Raw genomic sequence first — 15,072 nt, 5'->3', positions numbered from 1 at the left:
TCCTTGTGTTTTTATTCTTCATAGTCTTATCTTATTATTATTGAAGCCCGTTTCTAATGCATAATGTGGATTAATCTTTTTCTGTCACAGTATTAACATGTGGATATATTACAAATACAAGGAAAATAATATTGATCTGTAGTGTAGTCTTGTGTCCTTTTGTGTGAAATTGTTATATCTAGCAAAGTTTTCTTTTTTATTGACCAGAGACTGAGCATAAAGCTTTTTTTTTATTTTTATAGATAATCAAACACATAGCTTTTTGCGACAAAGCTTATTAATATTATTGTATAAATATCATTGAAGCTGGGCATGTTAACATGCGTGCAGACCCAAGACTTGGGATATAGAGGTTCAGAGTTAGCTTTGGCTACATAGTGAGTTTGAGGCCAACCTGGGACACACGCACACGCATGCACATATGTTTGTGTGTGTGTGTATGTGAATTTTTATCAGGCCTTTACAAATAAATAAAAGCTTGGGTTTGGGAGAAACCCTACTGTTTATTTTCATTTGTATGTAGTGCTTAGTCTATACTGAGAATATTCTCTCCATAAATTCTTTTCCCTTGCTATATTTTTTTTTCCTCTTATATACAACAGGAGCTGCCACTTTAGTTGGTTCTATTTTCTTTTCCCAGGAGGAAGTAACCGTTGTTTTAACATTTCACCATTCAAAAAGAACTTTGGAGGTTGGTGAGATAGCTCAGAAGCACACTGTTCTCTGAGTTTTATTCCCAGCAACCAGATGGTAGCTCACAATCATCTGTAATGGGTTCTTATGCCCCTGTCAGGCATGCAGGTGCACATTGCAGACACAATACTGATATGTAAAAATTTAAAAAATAATAACTTTGGGGTCTGGAGACATGGCTCAGAGGTTAAGAGCACTGGTACCTTCTGGCTTACAGGCAGAACACTATACATAAATAAACAAAACAAAATAACAAAAAAAGAGGTGGGCTGGAGAGATGGCTCAACAGTTTAAGAACACTGAGCACTCACTGTCTGCTCTTCAAAGGTCCTGAGTCCAGTTCCCAGCAATCACACAGTGTCTCACAAGCATCTATAAAGGATCTGAAGCACTGTCTGGTAGTCTGGTATGCCTGCAGACAGAGCACTTATACATGTGAAAAAAAGTTTTTGTTTTTTTTTTTTTGTTTGTTTGTTTGTTTTAAAGAAAAGTGAATTAGCTGGGCAGTGGTGGAGGGTACCTTTAATCCCGGCATTTGGGAGGCAGAGGCAGGCAGATCTCTTAAGTCCAAGGCCAGCCTGGTCTACAAAGTGAGTTCTAGGACAGGCTCCAAAAATATGGAGAAATCCTGTCTCGAAGAGAGAGAGAAAGAACTTGGACCAAGCATAGGGATTCATATCCAGTACTTGGAAGGCTGAGGCAGGAAGATAAGGGGTTCATAGACAGCTATGGTGCTTGAGATCTTGGGTTCAATCCCCAGCCAAAGACAAAAGAAACAGTGCTTAAAGATTGGATTTTTTTTTCTTTTTGGCATTATGCCAAATCTGTGTTCCATGAATACACTGTATTGGGGGTATAAGCCACTGCTTCAGTATGCACCTCATGACTGGGGAATCCCTTGAAGAGTTTTCCATAAGAGAGCATCCTATTGTAATGGAGAGACAAGTAGGCTAACTAGGCAGGCCACATACTTCATTTCTGGCTCTTTCACGGGGCTTTGTTATTTTTAATGAAAGATACCTTTGATGCTTAATAAATGTAAACTAAAATGTAGATTACACCAGAAAAACTTGAATGTCATGCTTTGGATTTATTTCATCTGTGTAAATTATTTCTGGTTTTTCAAGACAGGGTTTCTCTGTGTAACAGTCCTGACTCTGCTAGAACTCACTCTGTAGACCAGGCTGGCCTCAGACTCCCAGAGATCCACCTGCCTATGGCTCTCAAGTGCTGGGATGAAAGGAGAGTCTCACCACTGCCTGACCTTTGTTTATTTTTCAAGACAAGTTTCTCTGTGTAGCCTGGCTGTCTTGGAACTAGCTTTGTGTACCAGTCTGTCCTCCAGTTCAGAAATCCATCTGCCTCTGCCTCCCAAGTGGTGGGATGTGGCACCACCACCTGACTGATTTTTTTTTTTTTTTTTTTTTTTTTTTTTTTTTTAAACTTAGGGGTTGAACCCAGGGCTTTGTGCATCGTAGGCAAACATTCTACCACTGAGCTATATTTGTGGTTCCCTCAAAGGTTCTAACATTAGGAAGAAAGCACATTAGGACTGGAATGTAGCTTAGCTGGGGCTTACCTAGTATATTTGAAGCCATAAGTTCCACATCTCTATCCCCATCGTAGCTAGCACTTCATTAATCTGGCACAGTGTTGCACACCTATAACTTAGGTACTAAAAGTCCAGCAAAAGGATCAAAAGTAAAGGGTTATCTTTGGCTTCATAGCAAATTCTAGGTTAATGGGCTAGCCCTTGTCTCAACAAAAACAAAATATATGAATTAATACATTTTTAATGTAATTCTTGATGAAACCTTGAGAATGGGGACCAGGGAATTAGACTGCCCTGGGTCTTGGTGATTCAGTATCTTAGTGGTGATGTACTGTATCTTTGCAGGATGTTACCTTTGTGTGGAATTAATTGGGTGCATACGATTTCTCTGTTTCCTAGAAGTACATATAAATCTATTAGACTTGCCCCAAAATAAAAAGATTGATGTAGATACACACACTTTTCATTTCACCCAAGAAGCAGAGGCAGGTAAGCTAATTAAAAAAAAAAAAAATGCAGTTGGAGAGATGGCTCAGAGATGAAAGTGCACTGACTGCTCTTTCAGAGGACCCAGGTTCAATTTTCAGCATTCACATGGTGCCTCACACCTGTCTTGTAACTCCAGTTTCAGGGCTTCTGACACCCTCACACAGACATAAGTGCAGGCAAAATACTGATGCACATAAAACAAAAATATATATTTAAAAAATAGAAAATAACTTCACCCCCAGTGATGTTTGAATGACTGATCCAGTTTCTCTTTTTAGCAACTGTGTTCATACTAGGCTGAAAATGGAAGCAATCCAGATGTCCTTCAATGAACAAGTTTTTAAAAAACATAAAAGAGCTGGGTGTGGCAGCACTCTTAGAATCCCAGCTCTCTAGAGGCAGAAGGAATAGAAATTCAAGTCCAGTCTGAACTACATAATGGAACCCTATCTCCAAAACCCAAAGCAAACAAAATTCATTCTCTTAATCCCTTGGCTTGAGATACAGCTCAATAATAAAGTGCTTGCTTGACTAGCATACCCAAGTCTTCTGGGTTCAACCTCTAGAAGGCACACAGTTGAAGAGTAGAAATTAAAGAGACTAGATGTAATACCTGTACTACTAGCTGTGGCTGGAGAGACACATTAGTCTAGGCTAATTAGCATGAACCTATCTCAGAAACATGCTGGGGCTGAAAAGATGACTTTTCTGTCTCAGATAACCATGATCACTTTGAGGATGAAAACTGGACCCAAGAGGAGTAAGGTTGGTCTGGTCTCTACAAACTAATATTTTAAGAAAAGGAAAAGTAGCTGGGACTGTGTTGCCTCCTCATGCATGGTACACCCTATGTTCTATCCCCAGTCATGCAAAAGAAGAAAAAAATAAAGGGATCAGGTGGGGGTGATTTGCATAGTGGTAATCAGGAAGGCAATTAGGTTACTGAACTGGTGACTTGAGAGAAGCTGGGCCTGGAACTCTGCTATTTCTCCATCTGAAGCCTAGTAGCATTGCTGAGCTGCCTAGAGTTCTCAGTGTTCTACCTGTAGAAGTGCTATTGAACAAACTTACTGAACATGAAGCCCCGACATCTGAGTTTGAACAGTGATGGAGAGTTCATGTCCTCAAAACTCCAGGTTTGTCTATTTTAAATAAAGGTTTGATGAATGCCTACAAGGTTTGTATTGTGGCTTTTAAATTGACCACAGGTAACAACTTAGACCATGGTAGTAGTATAATGGGACAATATGTTGTATGACATTTTGGAGTTGATTTTGAACAACTGTATCCCAAATCTATTAAGCAAAAAAGGACTTAAAGTAGCAATTTTAGGTGATTTTTAAAATATATCAGGGTTGGGGAAATGACTCTTAGGTTAAGAGTACTTGTTTCTTAGGTTAAGAGTACTTGTTTCTCTTGCAGGGGACCAAGGTTTGTTTCCCAACACACGTGGTGGCCCACTTCAGGTCAGGAGGATCCAGTGCTCTCTTCTGACCTCAGGGGACACCAGACATGCACGTGGTATACATATATAACACATGAAGACAAAACATACACATAACAAATCAAACCATTGTGGGTTAGAGAGAGCTTGGTAGATGCTCAATCGTGAGTGCAAAGTAGTGTATGCTAAAGAAAACTTTTGTTTTATGTTTGATCAAGTAAAAGGCATCTGTTAACATTAAGTTTGTTTGAAGTGTGTAACCAAACCCCTATCCATGCCATATGAGGACTCTGTAGTGAACAATATCATGTCTCATCCAGTCTCAGAGCTGTTCTCATAGGAGAGGGATCAGCATATATGTATGTCACCTATCCTGTTGTCTTTCTTAGTTTCTTTGTTCATGTCTGTAGCCAAGATTTTCAGGACAACTCTGCCAGTAAAGTCTGATCTTCCTTTATTTTGAAAAGAATGATAACTTTTAGTTTCCTGTGAAAACAAAGGCATAAACTCTTCCCCCAATGCAACATATTTTATGACTTTCATTTTGAAGTTAGCACATTCTTAAAATATGTAGGTTTGTTTAAAGCAGTTTCCATAATCCAACATCTCTCAGTAGCTTCTGTTTTTTATTAGCATTTTAATAATAATTTATTAGCATTTTAATAATCAGCAAAATACTATATATAGGATCCAGGTAACCTGTGTATTTCCCATCTTTATATGGCTTATCCTTTTTATATTACTTTATTCTTTTGTTTTTTGTTTGTTTTTGAGTTTCTTTGTACCCCTGGCTGTCCTGGAACTTGATCTGTACACCAAGCTGGCCTCAAATTTGAGACCTGCTTGCTTCTGCCTCCTGAGTGCTGTGCCCCCCCCCCAGCACTTTATTCTTTCTTTAAAGACTTTATTTTAAAACTATTTTTTCTATTACTGTTTATGCCCATTTTTTTCTTTGTTTTTAGAATCTAAGCACATTTTTAAACATACTGTACCTTTTTTAAAGGTTTTCTGTGTCTGGTTTTCTGTGTCTGGATCTGGCTTTACTAAGTACCTGCAATATTCTCTGAAACAATTTTTTTTCAAAATTATTTACTTTATGTATATTAGTGATTTGCCTACACATATGTCTATGTGAAGGTGTCAGATCCCCTGGAACTGGAGTTACAGACAGTTGTGAGTTGCCATGTGGATGCTGGGAATTGAACCTGGGTTCTCTGGAACAACAGCCAGTGATCTTAACCTCTGAGACATCTCTCTTAACTCCCCAGGCCATCTCTCCAGCCCCTTAAGACAAATCTTTTTTTTTTTTTTAACAGACTTAATTCACTTTATTTTTCTTGTATAAAACCCCTTATGAGGTGGCAACAGCTGGGTCCTCTGAACAGAGACTCTGGTATGGGCTTTCACAAGATGGTCAGTGAATTCCTGATAAGGAGATTGGTGAACACAGTCTCTTAGCAGAGGTCAGGGGTCAGGTAGCTATAGGTCTTAGAGATGGCATCAAAGGTGGCCTTGGCAAAGTGGCCCAGGGTGGCAGTGCAGCCCCTGGCTGATGTGTAGCAGTCATCAGTAGCTTCTTGGGCACAGGAGCGGAGACGATGCCAGTGCCTCTGGGGGGCAGGGATGAGATGCACCAACACAGAGCCACAGCGGCCTGTCACTTTGCATGGAACAGTGTGGGGCTTGCCAATCTTGTTCCCCCAGTAGCATCTCCTCACAGGGACAATGAAAAGCTTGGCCAAGATGATGGCCCCTCGGATACCTGTGGCTACCTCCTTGGAGCACTTAACACTAAGACCAACATGACCGTTGTAGTCCCCAATAGCGACAAAAGCCTTGAACCTGGTCCGCTGGCCAGCCCTTGTCTGTTTCTGTACTGGCATGGTCTTTAGAACCTCATCCTTAAGAGATGCCCCCAAGAAAAAGTCAATCTCGGATTCCTTAATGGGCAGAGAGAAAAGGTAGATCTCCAGGGACTTGATCTTCATGTCCTTGTCTTCGGCTTTACCTCCACGAGCCCCACGGCCTCGGCCTCGGCCATGGCCTCGATCCCACGGCCCCTGAGACCTCTGCTGAAGCCTCCGAGGAAGCGTCCGCCACGGCCTCCTAATCCTGGGCCTCCGGGCCTTCCCGCTGCACCGGCGTCATCCACCATTTGGTGTTTTCCCGAAGTAGAAGAAGCCCCTTAAGACAAATCTTAAACTGCTATCTCAACTGCTATTGTGGCTCAGCTTAGCACATGGCGCTGTTTGCTGGTTTCAGCAACAGCCCGCATGTGAGACTGCAGAACTAGGAAACTATTGGACTCCTTGTCTGTAGAGAGCCACCGGTGCCATTCCCGAAGATGGCGCCGGTTTCCTGTCCATAAGCCAGCAAGGCGCGATCCACGTCATGGGGTGACCATTACGACCGTTGCGGGCTGCACCTGTCAGTAACGGACACGACTCCTCTGAGCATATATAAGCAGAGCCCTTTTTCCTCCTTGGGGTCTTCCCTCAACTTGCTGTAATGAGCCGCACAATAAACATAGCTGCAGAAGAATCCTGTTGTTGAGCGTCGTTGCAGGCAAGGCGATAGCGCTTGACACTTGTCCAAAACTTTTCTTAGCTTTCTCAGGCCCTATATTTTTCGAGCCTCCACATTGGACACCATATGTAGATGGATTTTTCTTTTAACCACTAGCTCACAAATATTGGCAGGGAGACATTATTATAAAAGCCTGACCTTAGCTTAGGCTTGTTCCTAATTAGCTCTTAGAACTTAAATTAATCCATATCTTTTAATCTACATTCTTTTTTTTTTTTTTTTTTTTTTTTTTGAGACAGGTTTCTCTGTATAGCTTTGGAATCTGGCTGGTCTCGAACTCAGAGAGATCCACCTGCCTCTGCCTCCCTAGTGCTGCATGTGCCACCACCGTCTGGCTTAATCTACTTCTTTTATGTGATTCGGTTACCTTTACTCTATACTGCCCATCCTGCTTCCTCTGCAACTGGCTGGCAACTCCACCTTTCTTCTCCCCAGAGTCCTGCCTAACCTCTTTTTGCCTAGTTATTGTCCATTCAGTTCTTTATTAAACCAGTCAGAAGGCACCTTGGCAAAGACACCTCTTTACAGTGTAAACAAATATTCAAAACATGTGGCCCTTCTGAACACGGCGCATGAGTGGGATGGTAATGCAGGTGGCCTTGCACATAGAAGAGAGGTAGGATACAGCCTGCCCACTGACTGAATCTAGCACTGTGCTTGTAACCAGATGATGAGGATTAAAGGGGAGAGGAGAATTGAGAATCACAAAGCCATGGTGGAAGAGCATAACAGATGTTGGCTTTTTTAGCTGCTGTTTACCAGCCCCATACTGGCAAATATCCAGCAGCCTGGCAAGTGGCACATACTGGGTATGCAGAAAGGATGCCTCTTCAGATACTTTACTGCCACCTATTGGAAGACTGTCATAGTAACTATGCAAATTAGTGGTGCCCACAATGAGGGAACAGTCAGTGCAAAAGTTAGTAGGCAGCCTGTGTTACCTTCAGGGTGTTAGGTGCCAGTCACAAATACTAATTTACGGCATGAGTTTGAAGCCAGCCTGGGCAACATGAAAGCCTATCTCAAAAGACCAAACAGCAAATCCTAAAGAGTCAATTATAAACTATATATTTTTATATTAGTAAAATATATTATTTGTCATGGGTAGTTCTGAGTTTTACCAATCATGAACCATAATGTAATCGAGATAGGTGACAATTCTAGCAAACTGCATCTCAAAATCTTTCAGAAGTGGGATGTGGTACCATGTCTCCCACTTTGGAGACAGAGACAAGTAGGTAACTATGAGCTTGAAACCAGCCTGGCCTAAATAGAGTTTGAAGCTAGGGCAGCCAAAGATACATAGTGAGACCCTGTCTCAAAACAAAACAAAAATCTTTCAGAGCTCAGCTACATCTAAATATATCTTCCCTTTGGGATCCAGTCCAAGGGCCTTTCATCTCTCCCTCACTAGACCATCCGGCCTTTCCCAGGAAGTTCTTGGCCCCAAGCTGATGAGAATAACGGTGCCACTGTGTTCACAGTCTAAGGAAAAAGGCTGGGTGCAGCACGCAAGAGGCCATCTGGTCTAATTCTGAAAAGTTTTTTAGCCCAATGGGACATGGAAGGAAGGGAGAGGGGCTGAGAAAAGCAACCATTCAGTGTCTCCTAGGCTTGGAGAGCCAAAGATATTTCTCTGTTTTCTGGATCTGACCTCCCCACCCTACATCCTCCTACACACACACACACACACACACACACACACACACACACACACACACACTTCTATATGTGCATCTACACACAAGATCAGTCCTACACCTGAATATTCACTCATACAGAAAAAACTCAAACATACACTTACATAAACACATTCACATGTTCACATACTACTTTAGGGAAGGTTGCAATACTTGGGGACATTATCAGCGTTTGCTTCTGTTCCTCAACTTCATCCTCATTTGCAGCACCGGATAGGGATTGAAGCTGATTGATTTTGGGGACTTTGCTGCTGTCAGTTACATGGCTAAAAGGATATAAATGAAGCAGAGGTGATTGCTAGTTCAGAAAAGGAGCCAACACATAATTCCCTCCAGGAATCAGCTGTGTTAAGGGAAACGTGCTGCCACCTAGACTTAGGCCAGGCTATGGGGTGGGAGACTATTAGAAAAAACAATAGGGCTAAAGAGATGACTTATCAATTAGGAATGCTTTCTGCTCTTCCAGGGTTTGGGCTCCTAGTCAGGAGCTCCAAGTCAGATGGCTTAAAAAGTTCCAGCTCCAGGCAATCCAATATCCCCTCTGGCTTCTTCAGAATAACACACAAATCAGTGAACAAATGAAAGTATCTGGCTATGTACATCTTCTGGGGCTCACAGGAAGTTTTTCACCATGAGATTTAGTCTGGGATTACCTATGTAACAACATGGAGGAGCCAGGCCCTGGTTAAGACCATCAATTAGGAACTTACAAAACCTTAACATAGCATAGCTGCTTAACTTTGTTCTGAGAGAGTGTTGGGAGTGTGGCCTGGTTTTAATTCTTTTAGAGAGTTGCTGAGAGACAGGAGGAGCGCTGTTTTTTAGCAAGGTGGGGCAGTAGGGTGTGAGAAAGTGAAATAAGTGACTTTCCTAGGTAAAAGTGAATCAGATGGCTATGATTATTGAACATGGTAACACAACTGGAGATGAAATTGCAAAGCTAGCCACAGCCGGGCACACATTTTTAATCCCAGCAGCCACACTGGTTAGCCATAGAGGACACACTTTTAATCCTAGGACTGAGACAGGCAAATGGATCTCTGTTCCTTCAAGGCCGCGCTGAGCTACATGAAATTGATCCAGTCTGAAAGAGAAACAGCTCATATAAAGTTGATTTTAGCATTTGGGATCGCACGCCTGTAATCCCAGCACTGGGGGAGGGGGGGGAGACAGGAGTGATATGGCTGAGCAGAGAGGAATATAAGGTGAGAAGAGATAGGAACTGAGGGGATTGCAGTCTGAGGCTTGGTGAAGAGCAATGCAGTGTGCATGTTGCCTCTGAGGATTCATGGAGACAGAATCACCCATTTCGGTCTGAGGTAAGAGGTAAGAGCTTCTCTGATCTTCAGCTTGAACCCCAATATCTGTCTCTGAGTTTTTATTATTCATGTTACAGAACTCTGTCTTAGAAAACACAAAAAATATTTTATGTGTATGTGTGTGCACTGTCTAGTTTTATGTCAATCTGACATGAGCTCAAGTCACCTGAGAGGAGGAAGCCTCAATTAAGAAAATGCCTCTACAAGATCAAGTTGTACGAAAGCCCATAGTGCATTTTCTTAACTAGTGATTGAAGGAGGAGGTGCCATCCTTAAGCTGGTGGTCCTGGTTTTATAAGAAAGCAGGCTGAACAAGCCATGAGGAACAAGTCAGTAATCAGCACCCATCCCTGGCTTCTGCATCATCTCTTGCCTCCAGGTTCCTGCCCTGTTTTGAGTTCCTGCCCTGACTTCCTTCAATATTGAACAGTGATATGGAAGCATAAGCCAAATAAACTCCTCTCCATGTTGCATTTTTGGTCATAGTGTTTCACTGAAGCAATAGAGACCCTAACTAGGACAGGGTGTTTTGTATGCATGTATGTCTGTGTACATTGTGTGTATAGTGTCCACAGAGGCCAAAAGAAGGGGTTGGATCTTCTGTAACTGGAGTTACAGCTGTTTGTGAGACATGTATAGATGCTGGGAACTGAATCCTGGTTCTCAAAAAGATCAAGTGCTCTTAACTACTGACTTGCCTCTCCAGCCCCTAAATACTATCTTTTTTAAAAAGATAGGGTCTCACAATAGCCTAGCTCAACCTTGAACTCCCTATGTAGCTATATCCTGAGTGCTGGAATTACAATATTGACTGAGCTTCTGTCTCATTCCTATGATGCTGAGGATAGAGTTCATGCTTTGTTCATGCTGAGCAAGCATTCTACCAACTGAGGTACACTCCAGTATGATTTCCTTTCTTTTAGGGGCTTAATGATATTCTATTGTAATTTACATTACATTTTACTTATCCATTGTTCACTAATCTGCCAGTGAACACTTGGATTGCTTCTATGTTTCAGCTACTATGTATAATTTCATAACTTTTAAATACTTTTTTAGATGCTGAGGATTGAGCCCAGGGCTTTGCAAGTGCTAGGCAAATGTACTACCACTGAACTGTACCTCAACCCTTTGTTTGCTTTGAGGTAGAGTCTTTCTTGTGTAGCCCAAGATGGCTTTAAACTGGAATTCTGCCTCTCTGGCCCACCTTTATAGGTGTACCACCATACTCAATGTATCTTGCCTAAGAGTGTCATTGAACTCCTAATCTGAGCTTCCTAGCTCTAAGTCCTGAGTGCTAGAATTACAGCTCTATGTCACAACACTTAGTTTATGTGATGTAGGGATTGAATTCAGAGCTCCATATTGACTAAACTATATCCTTAACCCCTTATTTTTTCCCTAAGTGAATTGTTTTGTTTTAAAATATTTGTTTTTATTTTATGTGTACAAGTGTTTGCCTGCATGTTTCTATGTGTACCACATATGTGTTGATCCCCTGGACCTGGAGTTAAAATTATGAGCCACCATGTAGTTGTTGGGGACTGAACCCTGATTCTTTATAAGAGTAGCAAGTATACTTAACTGCTGAGTCATCTCTTCAGTCCCTGTTTTTGTTTGTTTTTAATTTAAAAAATGTGTGTGTGTGTGTGTGTTTATGTATATCATGTGCATGCAGGTATCCATGGAAGCCAGAGGTTGTTAGATTCCCTGGAACTGAGTTATAGGCTGTGGTTTGAATGAAAATGTCCTTCATAGGCTCAAATGTCCCCAATAGGTAGAAGTCTTTGGGAAGGATTAGGAGGTATGAGCTTATTGGAGGAAACCTCAAGGTTTCAAAAGACTAGTGTCATTCCCAGAGTACCTCTCTCTGCCTTCTACTTGGAAATCAAGATGTGAGCTCTTAGCTCTTCCTACCACCATACTGTTGCTCTGCCATCACAAACTCAACCCCTCTGTGTTGACTCTTGGTTAAAATGTTTTGAAACAGCAGTAGAAAAATAACTAAGCCAGGCAGTGGTGGTGCACACCTTTAATCCCAGCACTCAGGAGGCAGAGGCAAGTGGATCTCTGTGAGTTCAAGGCCAGCCTGGTCTACAGAGCTAGTGCCAGGACAGCTAAGGCTGTTACACAGAAAAACAAAACAAGTAAATAAATAAATAGACAAATGAAAGGGGGGAAAAAGAAAAATAACTAAGGCATAGGTGGTTGTGAGCCCCATGATATGAGTACTCAGCCTGAATTCAGATTCTCTGGAAGGATTGTGAACTCTCTTAACCACTGAGTTATCTCTCTGGCCCTTGTTTTGTTGTTTTTTCTGTTATTTATTTATTTATTTATTTATTATTTACTTGCCATAGGAACCTATGTAGCCAAGCCAAGCCTGCCTAACTCGCTTTTTAATTAACTAATATTTTGGTACTGATATGTTCCACATTAGAACATATTGAAATCTTTTTCCCTCTTTATTTTTCTTTCTCTTCTTGTTTTTTTTTTTCCCTCAATCTGTATAATATCTCCATGTTTGCATAAACTAGTTTCTTTAACCTGCCTGGTGTAGCTGATTAATTTCTAGTTTTTTCTGTTAGAACCCTTTCTACAATGTAAATATGTAATTATACAGCTAGCTTTGATGCAAAATATGTTAGTAACTTCATTTTGCCTCAAAAAGCAGTGTTTAGCTCTGAGTGGATCTGCAGATCTTTTCTGTCAGTTCCTTTTCCCTCTGCTCTTTTTTTTTTTTTTTATTTTATAAAACCAAGTCCATTTAATTGAAAACAAACATTTATAGACAATATTTGGGAATTTGGGCGATGTTCTTTCCAAACTACTTCCTGCTGATAAGGGGCACTGCCATGGGGGATTCAAAGAAGATTCAGAAATCCTGGCTGTAGTCTGTAAGGCTGCTTTGTCCAGCTGTTTTGAATGTAGGATGGTACTCTGTTTCAGCTGGTCTGGCTTGATCAAACCACATTAGTCTGGAAGGAATCCACAGCTTTTCATTTTCTGTGGAAACAAAAATAGAAATCCTTTTCCCCAGTAACTTGTCCTTGAACTTAAATTTTGGAGTCAAAGCATTTTTTTAATTTAATTTATTATTTTACATATCGATCCCAGTTCCCTTTTCCTCCCTCCCTCCCTTCCTCTCTCCTTTCTTCCTTCCCTTTTACCCTCTCTGCCCTCTCACATGTACTCTAACCACCCTTCCCTCTGCTCTTGAGCTGAACTATTGGGATCACTTCCTTCCTCTCCTCTCTTGAAGAGTGTAGCCCTGCTGTTCTTTTATTCCCCAGAGATGTGGGACTGGAGAGAGGAAGAAAGGAAGCAATATCATGTGCCTTTGAACTGATATTGCAAAACTGTTTATCAAATATATAAAGTCACTGTCATCACTGAGCCATATCCCCAATCTTGGCATTAAAAAATAATCTTGGGGGCTGGAGAGATGGTTCAGTAGTTAAGAGCTGTGGCTGCTTTTGCAGAGGTCCTGAGTTCAATTCCCAGCAACCACATGGTGGCTCACGACTATTTGTAATGAGATCTGTTGTCCTCTTCTGGCCTGCAAGCATACATGTAGGTAGAACACTATGTACACAATAAATAAATAAATAAATCTTAAAAAAAATAATCTTGGTGCTGTAAAGATGGCTCAGTAGTTAAGAGCACTTATTGCTCTTCCAGAGAACCTGGGTTTGCTGAATTCCCAGCACCCACATGGCAGCTCACAGCTAACTATCTGTAACTCCAGTTTCAGGGCATCCAGCATCATCACACATACATGCGTGTAAACAAACACTACTATACATACACTAAATAAATAATTTTAAAAAATAAGTTCATTTACATTTATTTATCAAAGACAGGCCTCACTGTGTATCCCTGGCTGGTCTTCAATTTGCTCTGTAGATCAGGCTGCCCTTGAACTTACAAAGACCACCTAATTCTCTCCCTCCAGTGCTGGGATCAAAGGTGAGCCTTACCACTAAGGGAAGTTCTTCCTTAACTGTCCTGATCTAGGAGCTACACACAAACATGCCTATAAACATTTCATTGGTCTGAAGTAGTCACAAGTAGTCACATGTTCCTGTCAGGGTATTTGTCTTCTAGGAGCTCTACACACAACAGAAGGAGAATTGTGATTTTTAGAGTGAAGCGCAAGCATCACTTATTTTCTCCCCAAACTCAGTCCTCTCAAGCCACCCTGGCCTCCTTATTGCCCCATGAACACTCCAGACACACTCTGTTTCACACCCATTTTTCTAATTGTGTCCCCTCAGACAACTACTTGCTTGTTAATGTCCTTCATGCTGGATTGGGCACCCCAGGTTATGTTTGTAAGAACCATATTATAGGCAAGGCGGTGGTAACTAACTCCTTTAATCCCAGCACGCAGGAGGCAGAGGCAGGTTGATCTCTGTGAGTTCAAGGCCAACCTGGTCTACAGAGCAAGTTTCAGGACAGCCAGGGCTGTTACACAGAGAAACCCTGTCTCAAAAAACACAGACAAATAAAAGAACATATTCTACATTGGACTGGTGAAATGGCTCAGTGGGTGAGTGTGTTTGCAACCAAGTCTGACAATTAGAGTTCCATCCTGTGAACACACACCATTAAAGACGAGAATGCATCCTCCTAAGGAGTTCTAGCTTCCACATGCATGCCATTGCATGTGCTCTCTCTCTCCCTCTCTCTCTGATATAAATAAATGTAACAAAGTTTGTTTTTTTTTTTTTTTTTTTTTTTTTTTTTTTGAGACAGGGTTTCTCTGTGTAGCTTTGGAGCTTTTCCTAGAACTTGCTCTGTAGACCAGGATGGTCTCGAAATTACAGAGATCTGACTGCCTCTGCCTCCTGAGTGCTGGGATTAAAGGCCTGTGTCACTAAAGCCTGGGTAAGATATTCTTATATATAAAAAGTATATTTTGGTCAGACATGGAGGTACATGTCCATAATCCCAGAATTTAGGAGGCTGAAATAGGAGGATCTCAAATTCAAGGGGGAGCCTGGGTTTTATTCCAGGTTAGCCTAGAGAGACCCTGTCTCAAAAAAAAAGTATATAATATACTCTCAATATTTAAAATTTCATTAATTTCTGAATATGCACTCTAATCTGTTGAGATGTAAGAATGACTGGATAACTGCTCTCAGGGTTAGAGAGAAGGCTCTGCAGTTAAGAGCACCGGCTGCTCTTCTAGAGGACCTGGGTTCAATTCCCAGCACTCACATGGCAGCTCACACCTGCTTGGAACTCCAGTTCCATGGGATCTGACATCTTCACACAAGCATACAT

This window comes from Phodopus roborovskii, unplaced genomic scaffold (assembly GCF_943737965.1).
Source record: "Phodopus roborovskii unplaced genomic scaffold, PHOROB, whole genome shotgun sequence".
Lineage (NCBI taxonomy): Eukaryota > Metazoa > Chordata > Mammalia > Rodentia > Cricetidae > Phodopus > Phodopus roborovskii.
Note: the sequence above shows the minus strand (reverse complement) of the source record.